This window comes from Physeter macrocephalus, unplaced genomic scaffold (genome assembly GCF_002837175.3).
Source record: "Physeter macrocephalus isolate SW-GA unplaced genomic scaffold, ASM283717v5 random_140, whole genome shotgun sequence".
NCBI classification, from domain to species: domain Eukaryota; kingdom Metazoa; phylum Chordata; class Mammalia; order Artiodactyla; family Physeteridae; genus Physeter; species Physeter macrocephalus.
In genome coordinates, this window is record NW_021145426.1 from 71,549 (window position 1) to 95,101 (window position 23,553).

General features: G+C 49.0%; 1 protein-coding gene across 1 annotated transcript in view; it reads right to left on the bottom strand.

The window, feature by feature from the left end:
- The window catches only part of LOC114484890 (zinc finger homeobox protein 3-like), a gene marked incomplete at its 3' end in the record, with an annotated part of 89,470 nt that extends 67,704 nt beyond the window's left edge, over positions 1-21,766 (bottom strand). Inside the window, exon 1 of the mRNA XM_055082480.1 lies at positions 21,668-21,766. The remainder of the gene's footprint in view (positions 1-21,667) is intronic.
- Between the last annotated feature and the right edge of the window lie 1,787 nt (positions 21,767-23,553).

Below are 23,553 nucleotides of genomic sequence, written 5' to 3' on the forward strand. Positions count from 1 at the left end.
TTCAGTGTTCTGGAACAGGACCGAGACAGAATTTTCTTGTCTATTTTGAACATCCCCCCCTAAAGCTACAACGTACAGACTCCCAAGTGAGTCTAACTGTAATTGTGCTGAAAAATCTTAGCATCCAAATCACTTACACTTGCAATTTGGCAATGGGTTGGGGGAGGGGGAGGTAGAAGGTCAGATGTGAATCAGAAGCTGGACAAGGCCAGTGGAGTGACACACCCTCTTTCAAAATGTTATCAATTACGTCTGAGACCAATCATCTTCTTTGAAAAATAACAAGAAGTTGTTTCTTGTGGTTTAATACAAGGATTGCCACCTCTTCCAGCTGGATTTCTCACTACGGAGAGCAGAGTTCTCTCTTCTAACCGCCCTTCCCGTAAAATATGCCCAGCAGGAGGCTGGTACCCCACCGCACCCCACCCTCAAATACACGCACTATAAAATGGGAAGGGAAGGGGAGCAGGGGGCAGAGGACACAGACATGGCCCCTCTCCTATGAGACAGTGCCTGTCCTACCACGAGGGATCGCAGGCCAGTCTCATTTCTCCATGTAAATGAACTTTTTAGCCACCTCCTCAAAGAAGAAAAGCTGCACAGATGCGGAAGGCCCATCCTGGGGCACACAATTACAGCCATTTGCATTCCTCCAGCAGCAGGATTAGCACAGGAATGTGCTTTGCAGCTTTGTGGGGGGAAAAGGAGTTTAGGAAGAAAGGAATGGTGGGGGGGGGCGCTATTTCTCCCCAGTCTGTCCATCCAAAGCTCTGTGACACACTTCCACTTCTCTGAGAGTCAGAAAGTGGAAATAACTGCTGCTCAGGCTTTCTAAAGAGGGGGAAGGTTGAAACGCCCAGGGAGGGGGAGTGAGAAGCGGGGGGGACGGCATGTATTAGAACTGCCCCTCCTGGTGCTTTGATCCCCTCGGTCGCTAGGAGAAACCAACTTTTCTCCTTGGGTTAATCAAAACCAAATTACTCAGGAATGTGGCAGGACAGGTCTGAGCCTCCAGGTCCCTTTGTCTTTGAGGATTTAAAATGAAAAAATAAAAATTTTTAAAGCAGATGGCAGGGGCTTACGGGACTGGTAACACGAAAAGCCTGAAGGAACCTTAGACCGCATCACCCACCCTCAGAAAAAAAAAAAGTTATCCACAAACCTATTCCAATCTACCAATCAAGAGGTTATTTTTGTAGATAGGTCCAAAACTCAGAAGAACTTCCTATTTTATCCTTATCGCCCCTCAGGAAAGAACCCCCCCAAAGAAACCTGTACCTAGTCAAAGCACAAATAAGAAATAAGCAAGATTTTGCTGCAAATGCTGCAACCCGATGATAAAATGCATCATGGGGAGCACAGTCCCCGCGAGCTCAAGATCATACATTTTCCAAGAACAAAGCTTGGCAGCAGTTTGCAAGGTCCTTCCTTGGGATGCTGGGGTAGAAAGGAGAGCATCCAGTCGTGGGGACTTCGTAAACTTTGGGATCTCTTTACGTTCTAAGAAAGGGAGCGTTGAGGGAATGGCTCAGTGCAGGGATCCCATCGGCTGTCGGAAGATACCCTGGAGCACCTGCTGTTCAGGAACGTACAGGAACTCGCCACCCAAAGCCTCTCTGTTCACTAGCAAAGCGTGCCGGGGTGTGCTGGCCGGCCCAGTGACGCCGGCCCAGTAACTCTAGAGGCAACAGGAAAAGGCTGGCTGACCTCGGAGATGAAAGAAACCTGGGGCTCGGGGCTATATTAAGGACTCCACACCTTCTGCCCTGGTCACATCTTTGGCAGGCTTGCGTCACCGTGCAAGGGGTGGGCCTGCACTCCAGGCTACTGGAAACCCTACAGTGCAACGCCCAGGGGACGTTATTATTAGGGACAGCAAGGAGTGACACGTCCCAAAGCACCCAGGAGCAGAAATATGAACGGCTCTCTGTGCATTATAAAACGCCACTAAGCTTCACTGCAAAGCCTGACCAGCCCCCACTGCCCTCCCCCCTCCAAAAAAGATAAAATAAACAAGCAGAGCACCACCAGTTAAACTACGGAGCCTGGACTCGAAAGATAAAATGAGGCCAAGACACAGGCCTGACTACCAGCTCGCCATAAATTGTAACTGGCCTCCCACCTATGGTTATCTGGGAGGTTGCACTAAAGTAACTTTTAAAATACTCTTCACCTTATCTTTAGGCCCAGTCAAACACACACATACATCACCCGTCTTAGATCTCTGCCATTAGCGTTCCATTTAGACTTTCCGAAACAAGGTCACCCCAGTAGGCCCTTCCCCTGTTTCCGGTCACAGCTGCGGACTTTCACCCCCTTCTCCAACAAAAGGGACCTTGTACACAAAATTAACCCGAACCATTAGTTTGTGTGGTGTGAGAGAGTACAGTGAGCCCTCGGAATTATTTATCCTCCTCCCAGGCCCGGCCCAGGGTGCTCCCCCACGGAGGCCGGGGGAGCTTCCCTAGAGATTAGAGGCCTCGCTCCCTCGGCCTCCACTCCACACAGCTGCATCTGTGCAGCCAAGGCCCTACACTGCAGAGGATAAACACAAAGCCTTTTTTTTTTTTTTTTTTAAGGAAAGAAAAAAACTTTCTCCCAGACTCAGGAACTGTAGAAAATGGTTTGATCCCACAGCTGGAAAGGGCATGAATCATCCTAGATATGTTGAGCTGTCCAATATGGTGGCAACCACCAGAATGATCCTAGATAGGGCTGAGCTGTCCAATATGGTAGCCACTGCCCATACACTGCTCCTGAGCTCTGGAAACGGGGTGAGTCCCAACTGCTGAGCTGAGAATGGTGGGATATTGGGGGCTGTGCCAAAAAAGACATTTTAAACTTCATTCCGCCTGTATCTTTTTACTTTTTATTAATGTGATGCCTGGAAAGTGTACAATTACATATGGGTTCTATTTCTATGGGCTGGTCCTCCAGGGGACGAAAATGTTACAACCTCAAACACCAGCCCATGACCATGCCCTAAAAGGAAAGAGTCTTAATTTTTAGATGCTAAAAAGCCCATAAAATTAAGCAAATGGCAACATCTGATATCAGCTATGTCAAATCAGTATCTCAGAGGATGCCTGACAAGTATGTCTAACTTGGAGGTGGGAGGAATCTGCCCTCTTTTTATCCAAGAGAAGCAAATACAATGTCTATCCCAGTGGTTCTCAACGGCGGCGGTGTGGGTGGGGGGGGCAATTCTGCCTCCCCAGGAGACAGTGACAATTCCGGGAGACATTTTTGATTGGGAGTTGGGGGGCAGGGGCTCACTGCTGGCATCTGACCTGAAGAAGTGAGGGACACCCCCCAACAAAAAATTATCAAACCCAAACGTCAACCGTGCCCACACACAACCAGGCAAGGACTAGATGAGGTCCACGAAACCATACCTTTTTCAGGGGCGGTTTCCAGGGGCGGGGGGCTGGAGGGGGGCATCCCTTTGCAAAATGGCTTCTCTGCAGGGCTCAGGATTGGGAACAGGTCTCAGTGGTATTCACGATGTGGGAAAATGAAAGTAATGATAATAATGTTAAAACTATATTCACTTTCTCACCAGACTGAGGACTGAGTTTCAAGGGCTGAAAGGTCTGGGCAGCTGTGTTTCAGGCTACTCGGTAGAAAATGGGGTTTAAAAGCTCCGTGCAACGTGAGCCTGACCCTGCACTGCATGCAGAGCGACGCCTCTCGCGGAGGCTCCGAATTGGGCAAGCCACTGGCATGCCCAGTTCCCCAGCCCAGACCACAGAGGTTCCTGCGCCCGGCGGCAGAGCAGTGAGGGAGCTGTGAGCAGGCCTGCAGGGACAGGAAGGGGACAGGGCAGCGGACGGAGGAGGCCAAGACAGGAAGAGCTCCGGGATGAATGTGAACAGCCCCTTTCGGGGAGCCAGGCTGGGAGGCTGTGCAGGAAGGTGGCGGCGGGGGGGGGGGGGGCAAATGATAATTAACTCAGCAAGTTGATAGTATTTGCATATAAATGCCTCCACAAATCACGACAAACAAGCCAGGACAAGTCAGGCCTATTAGCATATACAAGCCAGCCCGGGAAGGCCTCTCTAGGTGGGTCATTGAGTGGGCTGCTCACTTCGAAGGCCGCCTGCCAGCTTGGTGGGGGGGGTGCGGGGGGGGGCAGGGCTGGGGAGGATGGGGACACTGTGTCAATTTCAGACCCTTTCACTCCTGATCGCAGTTGCAGGATGTCAAAAAGAGTTGGCTGTATTCCCAGCCCCTAAGGGAAGAACAGAAGAAACACTGGACCTTTTAGTTTCTTTCTTCCAGGGTGCTGGGAAACAAGGGAGCCAGGGCCGTCGGCGGGGACAAAAGAAACATAAAGGAAAGGACATGCGGATGGGAGCTAACGTTTGTAGAGAGGCTACCGAATATGCACCGGGAAGACTTGTTTTCTGTTTCATTTCATTCCCACTCTTAGGTGTAAGGTGTGCATTATGTCCATTTTACAGAGAAAGGAAGTAATAAGGCTCAGAGAGGTTGCATGGTGGGTCCACAGTCACACCGTCAGGCTGGAACAGAGCCAGGCCCTACGCCCACGACCCCAGCAGAGGGGTCCCAGACTAGAGCAGAGTGGAGAACAGAATTCCCAAAACGCAGGCTCATTTGATTCATCTCTGCTTCTCCCAGGACAACAGAGTGTGGACACCAGCACCCCCATTTCAAGGGCTGACCCATAAGCAGCACTCTGATCCTGACCTGAACCCTACCCTGTTGTACTTTGTAATTATCTCATTTCTTTCACCAATGACCAAGATCGCACCTCCTCCAATTAGACACTTAGGAGTTTGCACCAGGATTTCCTTCATCAGACAATATCTCCAATGTCTGGACAAACACTAGATTCCCCAGCAAGCGAAAAATAAACTGACAGTCCTTTCCCAAAAGGTGTAAAAGTTCTCTGCTTTCCCCAAAGATACCTCTACCTCTGGTTTCATACCTGTTGCAGGGAAAACCAGCTTCACCTCCTCTTTGAAAAAGTGGGGGAAGCCCTAGAATTTTCACCCCTGCCATTCTTTACCTGCAACTACATTTTAAGAGCAGTTCGAAGGCAGCTGCTTTTGCAGTGACATCAGCCTTCTAACACACACTGAATCCACGGGCCTCTTCTTTAAGCGTCCACAAGTTGACTTGACGCTCTAGCAACGACACAGATGTTGTACGGGGAAACGCGGCAGTGTTACAAGGAAAGCAAAAACCACTCGCCCTACCAGCCAAATGCACATTAAGAACCAAGGCCCTGAGCCAAAGAGCATTTTAGGAAGAGGGCCTGAAATGGTGGAAGAGGCTTACATTGTTTCTTGAGCAGTTAAGAAAAACTGTTTAAAAGAAAAGAAAAAAAAAAAAAAGACAGGAAAGTTGCTGAGGAGGAGAAAAAAGGCACACACGTGTTCTTTAGCATATTTTCACTGGACAAACATGTCAGGAAGAGAAAAGCTGTCCAAAATAGGCCGCTCAGAAACCGTAAGTGTGGAAAGCAAGTAAGCTGATGGCTATACATATGTACTTTTTATAGGCTTACAGGGGTTTAAACTCTTGAAAAGAGCTTTTTATATACTGAATCGAGACTTCATATCTGAACAGGGATATATATAACTTTGCCGGGGGGGGGGGGCGCACGGATGAGGCCTGAACTCAAGTATCGAATTAAGCCCCCCTGTCTTCATTCAGCTCATCCGACCCTGGCCTCTCCACTAAGGAGACTCAAAGAAGACAGAGAGCTGGCTGTGAACTGGAATTTTCATAAGGAAATGCAGAGCCTACAACAGAGATGGGCACCAGGCAACAGTTCTCATTCAAAATCTAGCTCAACCAATAGACTCCCAGAAGAATTTTTCTCCAGTCACATTCCTGGATAAAATCAGGCACAACCAAGAACCCGGCAAAATTGCTTTTTCGCCCACCACCAAAGACCTACAAGTAGTTCAGCCCTTCTCTTTAGCTAACTCACCCCCACCACATACACACACACACACACACACACACACACACACACACACACTCACTCGCTCGCTCACTCACACACTCACACACACAAAGGGTAGGAGGTCTGAGCAGTCACCAACTCCTGCCTCCAGAAGCACACGAGGGGGGGGTTAAGTTTCACTCTCAGATCAAAGGTTTGTGGCCGAAATCACTTTCAGGACAGTGCGTGAAATCGGCAGCAGATGAAAATTCCACCGTCTTTTCACAGCGTCCGTTGGAGCCAGTTTTCCCAGTTCAGAGTCTGCCTACAGATGACAGAAGATACTCCACAAACTCCCAACTGTTGCCCCAAAAGACCCACTTAAAATTAAGGACAAGATAATCATGTAAGAAAGCCTTTAAGGCCATTATGCGATTAGCAGAATAGGAGGAGAGAGGGCTCGGGGGTTTCCCCATCTTCACGAGGAGCATGTTTTGCATACCCCACTCCTCCCTTCATTGGAAGCCTCAGACTGACTTCGGGGAGGGAAGAGGATGGAAAAATCTTGGAGGAGGCACATGTGTTAATACCAAAATTCAAAGAATAAGCAGCTGAATCACCTAAGACACCCCCCTCCACCCCCAGGAGGCCAGCTAAGGCCTCTCTGGAGGGGTACACATCAAAACCCCCAGTGCATTAATCCTCCTGTTGACAAGACTGCATGGTGACCCTCCTGTGGGAAGGGAGAAGGGCTCACCCAAAAGGCAGATTAAGCCCAGGCATTCTGCTAAGAGGCCCTGTCTGGGATTAAAACCAACAGCACGGAAGTCTTATTCTGAAATGAAGTCAAATTTGCCACTTCGCAAACTTTCTATGTCTCTTTCCCTGTTTTTATTCACACCCTTATCCTTGCAAAAGCAAGAAATTCCAGGAATTAAGGGTGAAAGAAGGGCGGAAACATCTAACGAAAAATCACCTTTAAAAGTGACAAGTAAGCCAAGCCACCTTCCTTAGGCAAAGAATTCTCTAGAGACACACCCGTCACTGCTAGACCGCTCACGGCCTTGTCCTCACCATCTTGTCCCCCGCCCCAAAGAATGAAAACCAGAAAAAAGCATTCACGTTGTCTCACTGCTTCTGAAGCTTTAGCACAATACTGCTGTCAATTCCCCAGTTCCTGTCCATATAAGAGTCATTTACTTTATTAGCTAAAAACAAAACAAACAAAACAACCCTCTAACATCTGACTGTCAGTTCGCACATGTTCAAAGCGAACAATCTGGCAGCCAACTTTAAATCATATAGAAAAGAAATCTGACAGTTGTTGCTTTTGTAGTTTTCCTCCTTAATCTGGATTTGAGAGTGGCTTGCCAATGAGCCAAAATTTTTGCCTGGGTCTCTCCCTTGGGGCAGTCTGACTCAATCTTAGCTTCTGTGTGTGTGTTCCTCAATTTGAGCAGTCTAAGGACTCAGGACGCTGCTTTGGACAGAACAGGCACCTTTTAATATTTGATTGAGATTAGCTCCTGCAAAGGAATTCCCTTATCTGGATTCTATTAAAACTAGGTCTCCATTTCCCTGACCACAGTTTCGAACCCAGGCAGAGGATGGTAGTTCTGAGCTCTGCTGTGATTTCTAACAACCACCATTCCAACCAAAATCTCAGACCAGAACATTTCGATAGCCCTCTGAAGTTCACTGTAATGGAATCTGCCTTCACGTTGTATTTTTACAGTAACACCCCTATCCTAGTTAATTACACCAGCCTTGGGAACCAGAGGCGGCCAACAGGCCCAAGCACTACAGAAATGGGCCAGGCTAAGAGCAAGCAACCATTTTAATAACAAATGCAAGTATAAACCACAGCACATACTGTACTTCTTGAGGTTACTAATGTTCGGCATCAGGTGCATTATCTTTGTAATACAGGGAAGTGTGAGGTGGAGCTTGCAAGCTTCTTCAGGCCAGAATCACCACTGCCTCCCCTATAAGAGGAGGAGACAAACCCTAAGCTACTCTAAAAAGTGGGCGTAAAGACAGTTCACTTTCTTTCCCTTAGAGCAAGTCCCTACCCTTTTATAAAATGTTGCTTCGTCACTTAAATATTTACTTTTTAACATGAGACTGTTGCAACCCTGCAATAAAAATTCTTTCTTACATAAAGATACGCTTTGGGCCCTGGAGTATTTCTAGCCTCTCACACTTAGCACTTCAGAAGCAAAACAAAAAAACAAAAAAAAAGCCCCAACGTGCAAAAGGAACAGCAGCAAACAAGGACACGCTCTCTGGACACCACTTGTGACTAGAACTGAAGGAACCAAGCCAAATCATCACCAGTCCCAGATAAGACTTTACTAGTAGTCTGCAATCACAGATTTATTCCAAAGAACTAACAACCTTTGGGTCACCCAAGGTGAGCCAGTACTGTCCTGGGAGTGTCTACTAATCATCAGTTGAAGTCATAATGATGAAAACTGAAATCTTGCTTAGTTTAGCGCCTTGCCACTGTGCAGTCCAGTTGGCACAGAGCTGACACAGCAGTTAAATCCAACCCCAAAACAGCAAGAAGGCAGGCAGGGCATTGTCCTGTTGGGAAGAGCCAAACAGAGGCCTGCTGAGAAGACTGTTTTATTTGGGTCCTTTCCACTCTCCCTGAGTATTCATTTGTGCAAATAAAAGATGGAAGGGAAAAACCAAAATTAAAGTTTCAGGTGGCTGGGGAAGCAGCTCAGATTTTTTTCTATTTTGGAAGAGTTAGCAAGTGTTTCTCAATAGTCCCCTGTCAATCAAAACTGTTCTCCAGAGAACTGGAAAATAGCAGCTCTATCCAATAGAAAATGCAGCCATTTCAAAAGAGAGTTGGCAAAGGGAGGTGACCCATGTCATCAAGACAGAAGGTCTCCAAGTCACTTAATTCCTTGTGATTCCAAAAGGACTGATTTTAAAGTGTAAAAGTGCTGGCTTCTGCATCTGCCCCGTGTTGTTAAATAATACTTGTGTAATTAAATAAAAGGACAAAGTGCGACCCTAGCCCATTCTGAGAGGCACTTACACGCTCTCTGAAAACACGCTGGAAACCAAACGCAGACAATCTCCTTAGTCCTGTAATTTAAGGAAAGGGGAGAGGAAAAGTTTCTCTTGGCCTTCATAGCCACATGCCTCTGAAAGGGGGCCTTCAGGGTCTCCACAAAAGAGAATGAACGCAAATACACGTGTGCAAACATCCAGGTATGTACCTCTCTCCAGTGACCCTATTCTTGAAACCCTTAAATTATTTAGAATTCCCTGATTGCTTTTTGGGGTGGGTAACAAGAAGGAATCAGAATCTCATGCCGCTAGTGGCTGTTCTGATAACAAGGAACAGGCCCGTGCTCCTGGCCTCGGCCTTTCTTCATCAAGTTACCCTGGAAGGTGTATGTTTTCCTCTCCGATGTAGTCTCTGCCCTCTCACTCAGGCTTCCCTCTCCAACCCAGCCTACCGGAGCTCGTGATTTTTAGGGTTTCCCCTTGAAACCTATCCAGAAACCACAGCCATTAAAAGAACATGAAGGCTTGACACCTCCTGAATTTAGGAATGAGGGGACTCCAGGGGCCAACTCTACAAACACACCTGCTGCTCCATGGCAAAGAAACGAAGTTCCTCAGCTAGCATGAGCTCTAAATTATACTCTATTTATTTAGTGACCTTTCCCCAAGGATCTCAAAGCATGGGAATGAAATACGATGACCTGTAACTTTCTCACTACCTACCTTCAAGGCTTAAGGTTGCTTTCCGTGCTTTGCCTTGTTGCATTCCACCATGCAGGCCCCAGCCCGAGGGAGAGGCCTTCTCCCTGTGCCCAAGTGGGGCCACCTGTCCTCTCTGAGGTTATCTGTCAGCGGCCTTTAGAGTCCTCAAGGCCAGTTAAAGGACACAAATGTAGGGCGGGGAGAGGGGGGAGGACCCTCTTGGATTCACCTGCTAGCCAGTTTCATGTAAACCAGTTTATATACTGTGCACCACTGTGCCAGGCAATGCACTCTTGGACTACACCAGGCATGGGCTGTGATCTTTGCCCTCTAGGCATTTTCCCATCATTATAACACAGGTATATCCAAAGCGGAAAGGACCATTTTCCAGAAAGCTCTTTTCCCTCTAGCCTGCCATGATTACTTTTTTTTCTGCTCCTGACCTAACTTGGGCCTTCCTCTTCTTTTAACAGGACAAACGTCTCAGCTCTCCCTCTTGCCCACCCCCCTCCCCACGGAAATGAACGCTGCTCTGTTTTTCCAGAGTGCCAACAGACTCAAAGTTGAGGGTGGACAAGTCGACCTCCAAAGGTGTTTTCCAGCTCCCAAACTCTGATTCTCCCTTCAATCACTCCCCAATAACCCCGTTCTTCACATTGTTTCCAACTGGCCTGTGACCTCCCTCGCGATGAAAAGGGTGCATTTTTAGGCGGAGGAACTCAAACTTCTAAATGACACCAGCACCGCAAATATTCAGAAGGCAGGAACTAATCCAAAAGCCAAAATAAGGAAGGCGCGGGGGGGGGGGGGCGGGGGGAGGAAAGATGGAAGGAAGGGAGGGAAAGAGGAAGGTCTGTACTCTGCCCAGCAGAATTCAGAGGCTCTCGCCCCAGGTCGGTTTCCAATTGGAGTCCTAGTAGTTCAGGTGCATCCAGCCTGCCCTTCCCCCACACGCCCCCAGAGAATGGGAAGTTCAGCCAAGACTCGCAACACCTGCCCGCAGCTCCAGGCCGGCTGCGCGGACCCGGAGGGCGGACGGGGGAGGGAGGACGGGGGAGGGAGGCTGCACTCACCTGGCACACAAAGGCTCCGCACACCTCCGGAGGGAGGAGGCACTCGCGGGTCCGGGGGCCGAGGCAGGCGCGACAATGGGAAACTCCAGCGGCACCCGAGCCCCGAACTTACCCACCCCAGGCGGCCTTTTCCCCACCTCCCGCTGCCCCCGGGGCTCCGAGGTGGCTCTGGCTGGGTGCGGGGGGGCCCGGGGCAGGGGAGCGGGGCTCATGGTGGCGGCCCGGGCTGGCAGCCGCCCCTCCCCGGGAGGGAGGGTCCCCGGGCGCGCGGCGGAGATTCACCCACGGGGCGCGGCGCTCGCGTCCCGGTCGCCGGCCTGCCCGCTGCCGGCTCGGCCGCCCGCCCGCCCCGAATCGCTTTATGTAAATGAAGCTCAACTCGCAGTTTGCAGCGCGCACCGCCCGGGGAAGGGGGGCGGGCGGGGCGGGGGGCCTTCAGGGATCCACATTACACAGCAACAAAGCGGAAGGTTAATTTGAAACTCACAGCCCCGCCGCCGCTCGGCTCCCCGGGCAAAGCCTGACATCTACAGTCGTGCCGGGCGCAGGCCGGGTGCTCGGCGGCGGCCGCGCCCGCGGGAACACGGGGACACACACGGGCGCGCGAGGCCCGAGCACTCGGCCGCGCTCTGGGCACGGGCCTCCGGGCAGGCCGAACCTCGCGCCCGGGGACCGGAGCCCCGGGCGGCTCGGCCTGCGCCGCGCGGAGAACCCGCCCGGCGGGAACAAAGCACGGTCCTCCCCAGGCGCTGACCCCTCACTCATCAAAAGTCAGGGGCCGGCCTAGAAAACGGCGAGAAGAAAGGGACATGCCCTCGGCCACAAGAAGGAGCCTGGGGCCTCCGAACAGAAGCCATCGGTCTCTGGGCCCCAGCCACGTCACAGCCAGGCCACTCTAGCATGGGGACATTAGCCAATGTGGACAGGAATTTATTTGAAACACACACCCATCCTATTAACTGCTTTACAAAGCACTTCTGTTTTTCAGCTGCAGAAACTTATAAAAACATCCCCTGCTCTCCACTGAGAGTTTAAGGATAGAGTTTTTCTTGGGAGAAAAAGGAAAAAAGAGACATAAAGAGAGGAAGAAAAGTCGCAGTCTGCAGTTAACCTTAGGGTCTTAAACAAGATGCCTTAAGAAGCCACAGATAAGGCACAGATCATGCCCTGCGTAGGAAGATTCTACCCCCCGGGTCAAATTTAATGCGGCTACCCCAGGTGGTCAAAGTAATCGCTGGACACTTTTGTATCTCCCCAGGTTCACCTTCTCCATTCTGATATGAAAAGGCAGCGCCACAGAAATCTCACCGGAAGTCCCCTGTCCTCCCTGCCAGAATCCCACGCTCAGTCTGAATTTACTCCCGATTCTCAGCACAGAAAGGCACCTGCTTCTACCCTTTCTGAAAGCCACCCACCCAGGCTGGCCCCAGAGCCTTGAGCGTCCTTTCTGACTGCACAATAATGAACCGTGCAAGTGTTAGAAATATAATAAGCTCACGAGGCGAAGAGCTGTATGTATGGAATCGTATTAGCATTAAGCACACACTGATGCAGGAGAAAAGGATGATGAAAACTAGAAGGCATTTTGCACAATATAATTCGGGTTCAGATTAACATAACTATCTTACCTGTTGGGGAAGGACAACCCCTCTCTACATTTTAGTCCAAAAAAGAGACTCCAAAAAAAATTTTTTTTCCAGCTAGGGCCCGGGGAGAAAAGACTGCCTCTAGGGAATCATGTCCGATTAGGGACAAAGGAGAGCACAAGCCAAATTCTGTCACACATGAGAGAGTGACGGGGTGGGGGGGGGGGGAGTGAAGATAGGAAAAGAAAAGTGGAGGATGATTTTGTAAACCAGAGTATGGCCACTGCAGAGCTGTTTCCAGACCGCCTGACATCAGGCCCAAGAACAGGTGGTGTTTTCAAAACACACTATTATTTATGTTAGGGGGGGGGGGGGGGGGGGGGGGGGGGGGGAGTGAAGATAGGAAAAGAAAAGTGGAGGATGATTTTGTAAACCAGAGTATGGCCACTGCAGAGCTGTTTCCAGACCGCCTGACATCAGGCCCAAGAACAGGTGGTGTTTTCAAAACACACTATTATTTATGTTAGCCACATGAGTTGAGAACACCTTAAAGAAAAGTAATGAATAATTTAATTGAAAAAGTGACTATGAATAATACATGTAGATGATGATGCCAGCAATAACGCAAGTAACGTGGCGCACACAACTCAGAGATGTCTCTGGAAACGTCTTCAGGAGAATGAAGACTCTAGGCCCCCATTCTTGCCTGGAAGCAACCCACGGCCCAGCAGATAAATTACCGACAATACGAAAATGTTTATACTCCCAGAAAATCGAATTTTGCTGCTTTGTCTTAACTTTTATTAACAGGGGAAAACCTAATCTGGTGACATCATGAACCTGGTGGGCCAACAGATAAATATTTTCAATACAATGAAAGCTAGAAAGCCCAAAGAACCAGCTACAAAGCAACCTGGAAGTATGTGGAGGTTCTGGGCAGAAGGCCCTGAGGGGGTCCATCCTGAAACTGCCCGTCCCAAGTGGCAGACACTTGCATCTGCCTGCTGCACCTCAGAGTTCTGACAAGTAGAGCTGAGAGTGACCCTGAGTCCCTTTCCTTTATCTTAATCCGACACCAGCTACAGACACAGTGAGGCCTGGTCAAGCTTGCCTTTGTTACGGACACAAATTTAACAGGTAATCCACAGTCCGGTAATCTATGGCCTCTGGATCATCAGGAATATGAAGAATCACACAAAAGCGGGTGTGTTACCTCGACCAAACTTATTTCCATCGCTCATCAAAACAATACCTTTTCAGAGGTAATTTGCAACTTTTGCACTTCCATATGGAATCAACAGTTTCTCTGACATACATGTTCCAAATTCTGTCCCCCAGCTCTGAAAGGCCCCAGCTCTTCCCAGGGCAGCTGCCTGACATGGCACCCACGGCCTACCCAGCAGTGACAGCCCGGCGCTCTCCGTCCTGAAAACTGTTGACAAATAAACCCACTCTCAGAAAAGGCAATTCTTTCCTTCCAGCTCTCCATAACTAGTCTCGTCTCATCTGGAAAGCGTAACTGGCAACAGCCAAAAGGATAAATATTTAAAAATAAATCAGGCAATGCTAACCCTTCCCTCACTCCTCCCCTTAGCCACTCTCCAAGCCAGAGGCCAGCCCCCTAATGCTTACTTAGCTGGCTGGTAAATTACAAAGATCCCATCCGAGCCAAACTGGTTGTCTCTGTCTCTGTCTCTGTCTCTGTCTCTCTCTCTCTCTCTCTCCACATATACACTCATTCGCCAGTGCTGTTCCTTTCACTTCAGCAAAGGTAAATATGATCTCTGAGCTAAGAGACAGCGAATGTCAGCCTGCTGACTTCTAGCTAAACCTAGGCTCTATCTTCACAGCACAACTGGGCTGAGGCGGATTTGTGTATTCTTTCAGATCCTTCTATTTTTATTAAATTATACATACACTTGATTTTAAAACTAGTGCTTAAATAACCCTGAGGCTTTAACAAAGAAAAAGCCAGAAGAGGGCACAAAACAAAACAAAGTCCCTGAAATAAGCAAGGATCCATTTGGAGCTGAACTGCACTGCATGCCCTGAATTCACCCCATCCTTTATAGGCAGTTATACTTAGGAGCCTGGTACCCACTGGGTGGCCAGGCCCTCCTGGGTATGGTACAGAATGCAGGCTTTCCTCAGAACAGCCCACACTCACCTTCAGAACCGCTGGAGGCTGGTGTGCCAAGGCCTAACAGATGTTTTGATTCACATTTCTCTGTCACAAACCTCAAGGCCTCCATCTCTCGCTACAATGCTAATTCCATAGATTAATTTATACCCCCCAAAATCGTAGGTGGAACCTTATGTGGTTCACTTCCCCACCCTCCTCAGCTCAGACCCTAAAGCTGTCAATGACACATCTAAAAAAGACACAAATGAGGAACCATTTTTTTAAAACTGTGATAGAGAAGAGCTTCCCTCAATTTTAAGTTACAAAGGCCAAGTTTTCAGAAAGCAAAAACAAAGACCTTGCCTTAAAACAGCTTCAAGACATTAGGTAAAGAGCTTGCACTCTTTTTTTTTTTTTTTTAAACAAAAAGATCATTTCTGAAAGGGCAAAGAGAATTTGCCATGCAAGACTTTTATACCCAGGGGGATTCTTACATTTGTGTTTCTAAACCTTGAAATTGAGAATTTTAATAAAAACGCAGACAGATGCTTAAGGACAACACTGCAATCAGGGCCCATACATTACAGGAGAGAGGTGCTTTGTTCGGGGCCAGGAAAGAGAGGTGTACTCCTATTCTGTTCACAGGCCATCCACACGGTCTGACACATCCCTCAGCCTGATGCAAACCACTGCATTCTTGGAGGGGAAGCGGGTTGGAGAGAGAAGAAAGGAAAAAGGAAACGGGAGAGGAAAGAAAAGGGGGGAGGGGATACGGCCTCTCTATATAAAACGTAGTTTCAAAAAAAAATTCTCAACACAGCATCAGTTCCACAGTGCGTACCAGTAGTCCTCACGCTGGTCTAGTGCTTTAAAACCAACACTGAAACGATACACCAACAGCACAATAACCAGAATCAGATCTTTTTTTAAATGAAGAATTGCATTTGGATTTGCAATTCCTTCCCATCAAGCGACCACTTCTTGGGGCAGGATCCTAAGAGATAAACAAAAGGTGACCCTTTTCACACTTCCCCTAAATGATTCCAGAATCCCCTTGTCTTATCTTTTCCCTTTAGTGCATTTTTGTTCGAAATCTGTGCTAATCTCACTTAAGAGCCCCAAGCTGAAATTTCACATCTCCTCCAAGTCAGCCAGTGTTTTAAGAATCTGGATTTCTATTGAGGCTGTTCCAATCGCCAGTGAGGCCTATGGTAAAATGCGCTTGCTTCATGCTGTTCCGTTTGTCTCTCTGCAGACAAATAGAAACTGTGAAATTTAAAGAATGGATAAAAAAAAAAAACCTAAAACAAAGAGGTTAAAAAAATAGGACAAATGTTTTTGCTTTTGTGTCTCCCTGGAGCAATTGTTTGGGGGAGTCTGCATTGACAATAACCATGAGAAGGCCATCTAAAGGCGATGTGCACACAAGGGGACTCCTTGCCTGCCGCCTTTGGTCTGGGAGAAAAAGCACCTTAGCTCCGTTCTCCAGGAACAAAAGGCCAGGGCAACGGAAGGGGGGAGAGGTTACTGGGGCTTTCACATGGAGCCAAGTGTCAATGTAGGTTCATTTTTCACCCGTCTTAGTTGGAAAGCAGCTCAGTGAACTTCCTAATGACTGCTTTTCCCTCTCCCCCTATTATTTCTAAACCTAAAAGAACAAAACAATAATATATTTTTTTAACCTAAAACCCATCATCCTATTAGAGGAAAGCCTTGGGGGTCTACACACTCAGTTTTTCCTCCTTCCTCTCCCCACCTTTTTTTTTTTTTTTTTTTGAGGAGGGGGTATTCCGATTGTGGATCACATGGAAATAAGAGACACTGGTCATTACGGTCATTTTTAGTAACACCAGAATAGCCTTTACGTCTATGAAAAGGCAGGGAACAGAAAAATAAATGCAAAAGGAGAAAAAAAATACTGAACAGGGATAGAAGGTGCGGGGTTGCAACGAGACTGTGGGGCAACGCCTGGAAACGTTTTCTTTTTTTCACAGCATGAAGTCCCTAAAGCCAGCTTCAGATCTGCAACTGAATCAAAGTCATCATTACGAGATTAGGTGTTGTTTTTTTTGGGGGGGGGCGTTGCATGGAGATGTGGGCAATAAGGATGTCCTAAAGACACAGACAAGGTGTGTGTGTGTGTGTGTGTGTGTGTGTGTGTGTGTGTGTGTGTGTGTGTGTGTGTGTGTGTGTGTGTGTGCGTGTGCGCGCGCGCGCACGCGCGCGCACGGGCGGGGGTGGGGGGGGGTGCTTCAAAGAAAGGAAGCCGAGGTGAATCACTGCATGCCATGAAAATACCAGGGCAAGTGGATGTCGGAGTGCTTAACCAGATTCGAAGCTAGAAACATCTTCCCCAGCGGGCGAACCCTAGGACGACGCAGTGACACGCAACCCCCAGCCTCTGAACCCAGACCTGGCAGCTTAGGCACGCATTCCCCCTTCCCCAGGCGGCCACAGACTCTGGCTGAAAAGCGAGGTGGGGGTAGGGATGAGAGGGCCCTGCGAAGAAGCACAATAAACAACTCAAATATGAACGGAAATGACATCAGCAAAGTGAAGGGCCTGTTTATTGCAGATCAAAACAAAACAAACTTCCAAACCTTTTGTGTATACAAGATAACTCTATAAAAAGCCCTCCTAAAATGTCACCAAGGTCGACACATCAGCATCCCAAGAAAACAGATGACAGTTACCAAGGCCCGGGGTCGGAGGGGCGGGGGGTGGGGATGCTGAAGGGAAGAAGATGGGAAAGGATTTAAAACCAGAAGGGCCCAAAAACCCAGCTGACTATTTCCCTCCTCTGCTGATCCTTAATATTTATTGGTGTTTATAATCTAAAAGCCATGCTCTGTGTTTCACTTAATACAAGGCCAGACAGTGCTGTCTAATGAGGCAGCATTACAATCAGCTTGTAATACTGAATTTTTAATGCTGCCAAGGATTCTGTTACATAATAATATGAAAAACAGAAGCTGAAAGTGGGCTCACAGTGACAGGACACTGGAGGTTCCAGGCAGGCAAGCGCCACAAGCCCTGCCTTCCCTACACTCTGGCCACCCCACCTCACGATTTGCAATCCGCCCTCTGTCCCTATACAGGAGATGGGTATGAAAAGCAAGAGGATTTCTAAGGAAATCCACTTTTTAAATTATTATTACTATACTCCCTGATCCAAAGTCATATTTCAAGAGTTTGAATTCCACCTTACCTGGGGTCAGAAGTCTGAAATAAAAATATTTTGTGGGGGAGGATGAAGAGAAAAGGAATATAGGAGGGGGGATGGTGTTTTTAAGCAAACTGAACAATTTTTTTAAAAAAATCACAGAGGGAAAAAGAACGAAGATGCTTGGGGGTGGAAGAGGAATGAAGTCTGCCGACCATATTCACAGCTGCTGTACTCAGTTTACATTGGTGTAATTTAAAAGCATACATATAGCCGCCTTGCTCTTCTCTGTAATACCCCAAGACTGTAAATCTATAACCACTGCAATGATTTACTGATTAAAAACATGATAACATATTGTGTAACTGCAAACCACAGAACCCCTGCCAACTCTCCTCTAAGATAAAGGGAAAAAAATACAGAAAATGTGTTGCTTGCAGCGATCTTCCTAAACCCAAAGATTTTAATAAAAGAACCTATACAGTAGACAAATCGGAAAAGGGTGAGTGAATTCTATGTGAAGCCAGCAAAGGGAGGGGGGAAAACGGCAGCTTTATGTGGGCTTCTTTTCCTTGTACTAACAAATTACGACCTAAACATGCCTTTTCTTTTCTCTCTCTCTTTTTTTAATAGTTTGTTGTAACTGGAATAACTGGTCCTGTGTGCTGTCTTGCATATTCAGAGCTGCTTTGTAATCGGATCTGGAGACCCAACCTTATTTGCCTGAACTCAATAGGGGTTTTCTTCCTCCCCCTCCTTCCTCTGTTTTGTTTTGGATTTGGTATGTGGGTTTTCTGTTCTTGCTGGAAGCAGACATCTAGGCAGGCAGAGGCTCTGGTGCCTTTAAGCTACAGAGCAAACACCTGAGAGGGGGAGGCCCAATTTGTAACATGGCAGGAGGAGCCTAAAATATACACAAAAAAATAAAATCAAAGCAGCGGTAGGGGTTTTGGCCTCTGAGCAGCTGACCTGACCCCATTCTATATATTCTTTTATTTCCCCATTGCAGGATTCCTGCACCTTGGGTCAGATTCGAACTCACCGTGACCCTGAGGAGAAGGCAGTCACCGAGCCCTGGAAAACTGCTCCATATTTAATGGGGGGCAGGGGGGAGGTGCTTTAAGTGCATATGCATTCAGACTCCCCAGGGTAGACCCCCGCACAGTACGTACCTGTACACACGCGCACACACACACACACACACACACGCATCTGTCAGAACTGCCAGGCCTTGGGGCCAGCTCCAGCCCAGAGGAGACTGAACTCTCCCTGCAGCCCCCCAAAATCTTCACGTCTACAACTCTACCCATAAACGCACACGTGCACAGACCAACCCTCCTCCAGAGACTCTGTATGTTTAAAAAGTCCACAGATCTGAATTGCCTCCTCTCTGGACCTGAGCAGGGCAGTTTATCCAGAGAAATCAATAGGAAAGAGCATTTGCAAATATTTATATAAGCCCTGTGCGTTTCAGCATTAAGTAATTAAAAACTAGAACTCAGGGAGGGGGAAGGGAGGAGACACACAGACAGAGGAAGGCTGGTGGCCTAGAGTGGGTTTTCCTGCCCACACCTCATCTCCCCGAACGGCAATCCTTTCAAAACTGACTCCGTACACACTTTTTACGAAATCCTGTTCATGCACCATTTGCTAGACTATTTCAAAATCATCTCCAAATATGGATTCACCTACCACCAAGCTTTCAAGCCTGACTATAAGTGTCTGTATTATCTCTCTCTCTCTCTCTCTCTCTCTCTCTCTCTCTCTCTCTCCCTCCCTCTCTCTCCCTCTCTCCCTCTCATGCACACACACAGCAATCCTTACTTTTCACACTGCTTCAGTCTCTGGCGTATTACTCTCTCATATTCCTCACTCTAAATTCCTTGCACTTGTTAAAGATATTTCACATTATAAGATAAGCAGAGGACCCCCGAAGTGGTAATTCAATAAGTGAATTCCCATCTCCTAAACCCCCTTCCAATACTTTCCACTCCCAACCTATAGGATACCTACACTTTGGGGGTTCAGTACCCGAAACCCTCACATGTACACAGATTCACCAAAAAAAAAAAAAATGTACGGTACTATGAAGGAGGTTTTAAAATGAGCCACAATCCAGTAGCCTTCCCCTATATTATTCCGGAGGGCTGGCAGTAAATTCTGCTTCTACTGCCTCTAAATCTGCTCCAAGAAGCCGATCAAGGCACTAGAGCACCCACGCTGCAGATACTGTAGAAATTTACAGTAAATGTAGGTACAAGATTGCAGCAGGCTGCCCTATCGATTATGCAGATTGTGATCCATCTTCTCCCCTCTCCCATTTCCCAAGCCTCTTTCCATAGACCTCCAAATAAGTTGGTCTGGAACTAGCCATTCTCCCAACTAGGGAGAAAAAAGTAATTTTTTAAAAAACATAATAAATCCTCAAGTGTCCCCACTGAAAGGGCTCGAGTCTTTTTTTTTAATTCCAAAGTGAATTTATGTTCTGTAATTTGCATTACAGCCAAGCGATCACCGTATGTCATATTCTTCAAAGGTACTTAACAAACACCCTTTTAAAAGTCACTAGAACTGGAGGCCAGAAAAAGGCAATCAGCCTCCTTCTTCCATATAGTCCATAGATCAAGTTTCAATAATTGAGACCAATAAAAACTGTCATATTTACCCTACTTCAAAGCAACAAGGGGGAAAAGTTAAGAGTGGGTGATTTTTGCAAGCACTTGTAATCAAAGAATTTGCCACAGTCGAAGGAACTGCACGACATTTTGCAAAAGTCAGTCTGAGCAACAGATTAATTTGCAAAGTAAAATGTATTTTTTCAACGGCTCCACAAGGAGCCTACTGAGTCCATACACAATTTAAATACCCGGCATAAAATACACTCAGCTCTACTCTCCAATAGATATGCAAAAAGATGTACATGAAAACGCATAATGCAAAATTCAGGAACGTGATTTTTGCATCTAATGGGGAAAATACATGGAAAAGAGGAGTGGAACAGGACGAGGGTGAAAGTGGGGAACGGAACGTAAACAATCCCAGATTCGCGTGAGCAAAAAAAAAAAATCAAAAAAAAAGAAAGAAAAGGGAAAAAAGAAGAAAAAGAAGGAAAGAAAAAGAAAAAGGAAAGAAACAAAAAACAAGGGGGGGGGTGGAAACAGAAGAAGAAATCCTCTGATGTCTCTCAACTCAGCTGGCCAAGGAGAGGCCGGCCAGGCGAGGTCTGGTCCCGGCCGGCGGCACAGCCCCGAGCCCCCGGGAGCCCCTAGTGTCCAGGGCAGAGGCCCCTCAGGGCGCTCACGGCGCTGCCAGTGGGGCAGGGCGGAGAGCGCGCAGGTAGAGAAGGTCGGGCTGCAGCCTCGCCGCCTCGACCCCTCGCCCGCTCTCGGACCCCGGGGCTCCGGCCCGGCGGCCGCGTTCCCGGCAAGTGGAGCCCTGGCGCGGAAGGCGCCCGGCCGGCCGGCCAGCTGCGGCAGCCGCGGCGACGGCTCCGGGCCGGGTGCGCGCCCCGCGCCGCGGCTCAGCCCGGGGCCCCGGCGCCTCCCGGGGTGGGGCAAAGTTGGGGGCCGAGGGCGGGGGAGCTCGGCACCGCGGACCCCCCCGCCGACCGCCGCCTTTGTCTCGGCGCCCGGACCCCGGCCGCCCTCCCGCCCTCGGCCCGCGCCCCGGCCGGCCCTGCCCGGCGGCGCCTCCAAACTCGCCGCGCGGGCCTCGCCCCGGGCGCCTCCACCCTCCCGGGGGTCGCCGGCGGCGGCGGCGCGGGGGCCGGGGAGGAGGGGGCAGCCCGGGCTCGGCGGCGGCGGCGGCGGCGGGAGGAGGAGGAAGAAGAAGAGAAAGAGAAAGTTTGGCGCAGGGGGAAGGCGAGCGGGACGCAGCGAGCGAGCAGGGCGCGGGCGCGGGGAGCGCGGGCGGCGGCGGCCGGGCGCGGGAGCCGGGAGGGGGCAGGACGAGCCCCATGCAAAGCAGCCCGGGCGCCCCGAGGAGCCCCGCGTCCGGGCGGTGGCGGCGGGAGGAGGAGGAGCAGGCGGCGGCGGCGGCGGCGGGAAAAAAAAAAAAGAGGGAAAAGTTGCCACTTACGCGGTTGCTTCTCCGGCGGCGGCGGCTGCAGCGGCGCTGCTGGCGGCGGCGGCGGCGGCGGGAGCTGGCGGCGCTTTTAATCCCGAAAAGAGGCGCTCGGGCCGCGGAGCCCATCAAGGCAGCAGCGGCGGCTGGCGGGGGTCGGCGGCGGCGGAGGACGCGCTGCTGGCGGCGGCGGCGGCGGAGCTGGAGCGCGCTCGGCGGAGCCCGGGGCGGGAGGCGGCCGCAGCCGGGGAGCCGGAGCCGCCGCCGCCGCTGCCGCCGAGCAGCATGGTTGGCGGGGAGTTTACAGCCCCCGGAGCGGGCAGGGGCCACGGAGGAGAAGCGGCGGCGGCGGCGGCAGCGGCTCTAGGCTGTAATTGGGATGCAAAGCAGGCGGTGGCGGCGGCGGCTGCGGCCGGGAGGAGGAGGAGGAGGAGGCGGCGGCGGCGGCGGCTGCAGCGGTCGGAGGGGACGCGCTGGAAGTGGGAGCTGATGAGTGAAAAGAAAAAAAAGTCTTTGGATCTTTATTCTGCTAATTAGTTTCCTGCAAAAAATGGCTGTGATTAATTCAGTGCGCATGTGCTTCATTACCCAGGCACGACGGGAAGGGCTAATTAGCCACCTTCTGGATCAATAAGATTCAGCAAAAAAGAAAAGGAGGAGGTGGAGGGAGGCAGAGGGGAGGAAGGGAGGGAAAAAAAAAAAAAACCGGGGGAAAGTGATGAGCAGGGCGAGGAGAGCAGGAAGAGAGGATGGGAGAAGAGCCCAGGAAGAGGGAGAGAGGCACCAAAAGTTTATGCATGTATTAAAAACACATACACACACGCGCGCGCGCGCACACACACACACACACCACACACCACACCACACACACACACACACACACACACACACACACCGAGAAGTGAAATGCAGAGAAGCAACAATAGGAACCTGGCTAAGATTTTTTAAAAGATTTTTTTCTTTCTCTTTTTTCTCTCTATTCTTTCTTTCTTGTTTTTTTTTCCCCCCTTTCTTTTTTTCTTTCTTTTTTAGGCAAACGCAGCAATGTTTAAATTAAATAGGAAGAGAGCATCTTCAAAGAAGAGTAAGAGGGGGGCAATAATGGAGTGGGACAGCTTAAAGCAAAGATTTAAGTGAAAGAGCAGAGAAGCAGCAGAGACTTAGAATAGAGGCCACTTTAAATTGCAAATCGGAGATTTTTTTTTAAAGGACGAAAATTACCTCCCCCCCCCCAAATCAGAGGACAAATGGAGAAAACTTTAACCGTACCATAGACTAGACGAAAAAAGATATAATATGTTAATTTTGTTCTCTGAAATAAGATGCAATCAATCTTCTCTGGTCCTTTAGAAGGAGAGGGGAAGGGGGGAGTGATGATTAGAAGTAAAAGGGGGAAAGTGACTCAACTGAAAGGGGATAACTGAAGGAAAGACAAGAAAAGGAAAAGTTGCACTTGGAAACAAGTCCAACTTTCTACCTTTCTGGACTTAAGAGAAAAGTAAAATCAATTTTCTCGTGTAAAACCTGGAAAGCAGATGTTTTCAAAACACAGGAAGCTATTTTGCCATCAAAAGCAGGGATGTAATAAAGGCAGTGAAAAATAATTTCAGACTAAATTCGTAAGAAAGAAAGCCAATATATTTAAATAGCGAGGAAAGGTCTAGAGTGGGGGGGGGATTACCTACCCCTTCCCTAAATGCCAAAAAAAAAAAAAAAAGAAAAAGAAAAAGAAAAAAAAAGTCTTATAGCTACCTCCAAGAGTTTGGAGCAGAGTCTCGAAGCCAAAGGGCTTGAAATGAGAGGATGGATTTCAGATAAAGACTAGGAGCGGTACATCCCACCAGAACCCAAAGGAGATCCCTAGAATCAAAGACAGCAACCAGGGACCCTGCTACTGTACC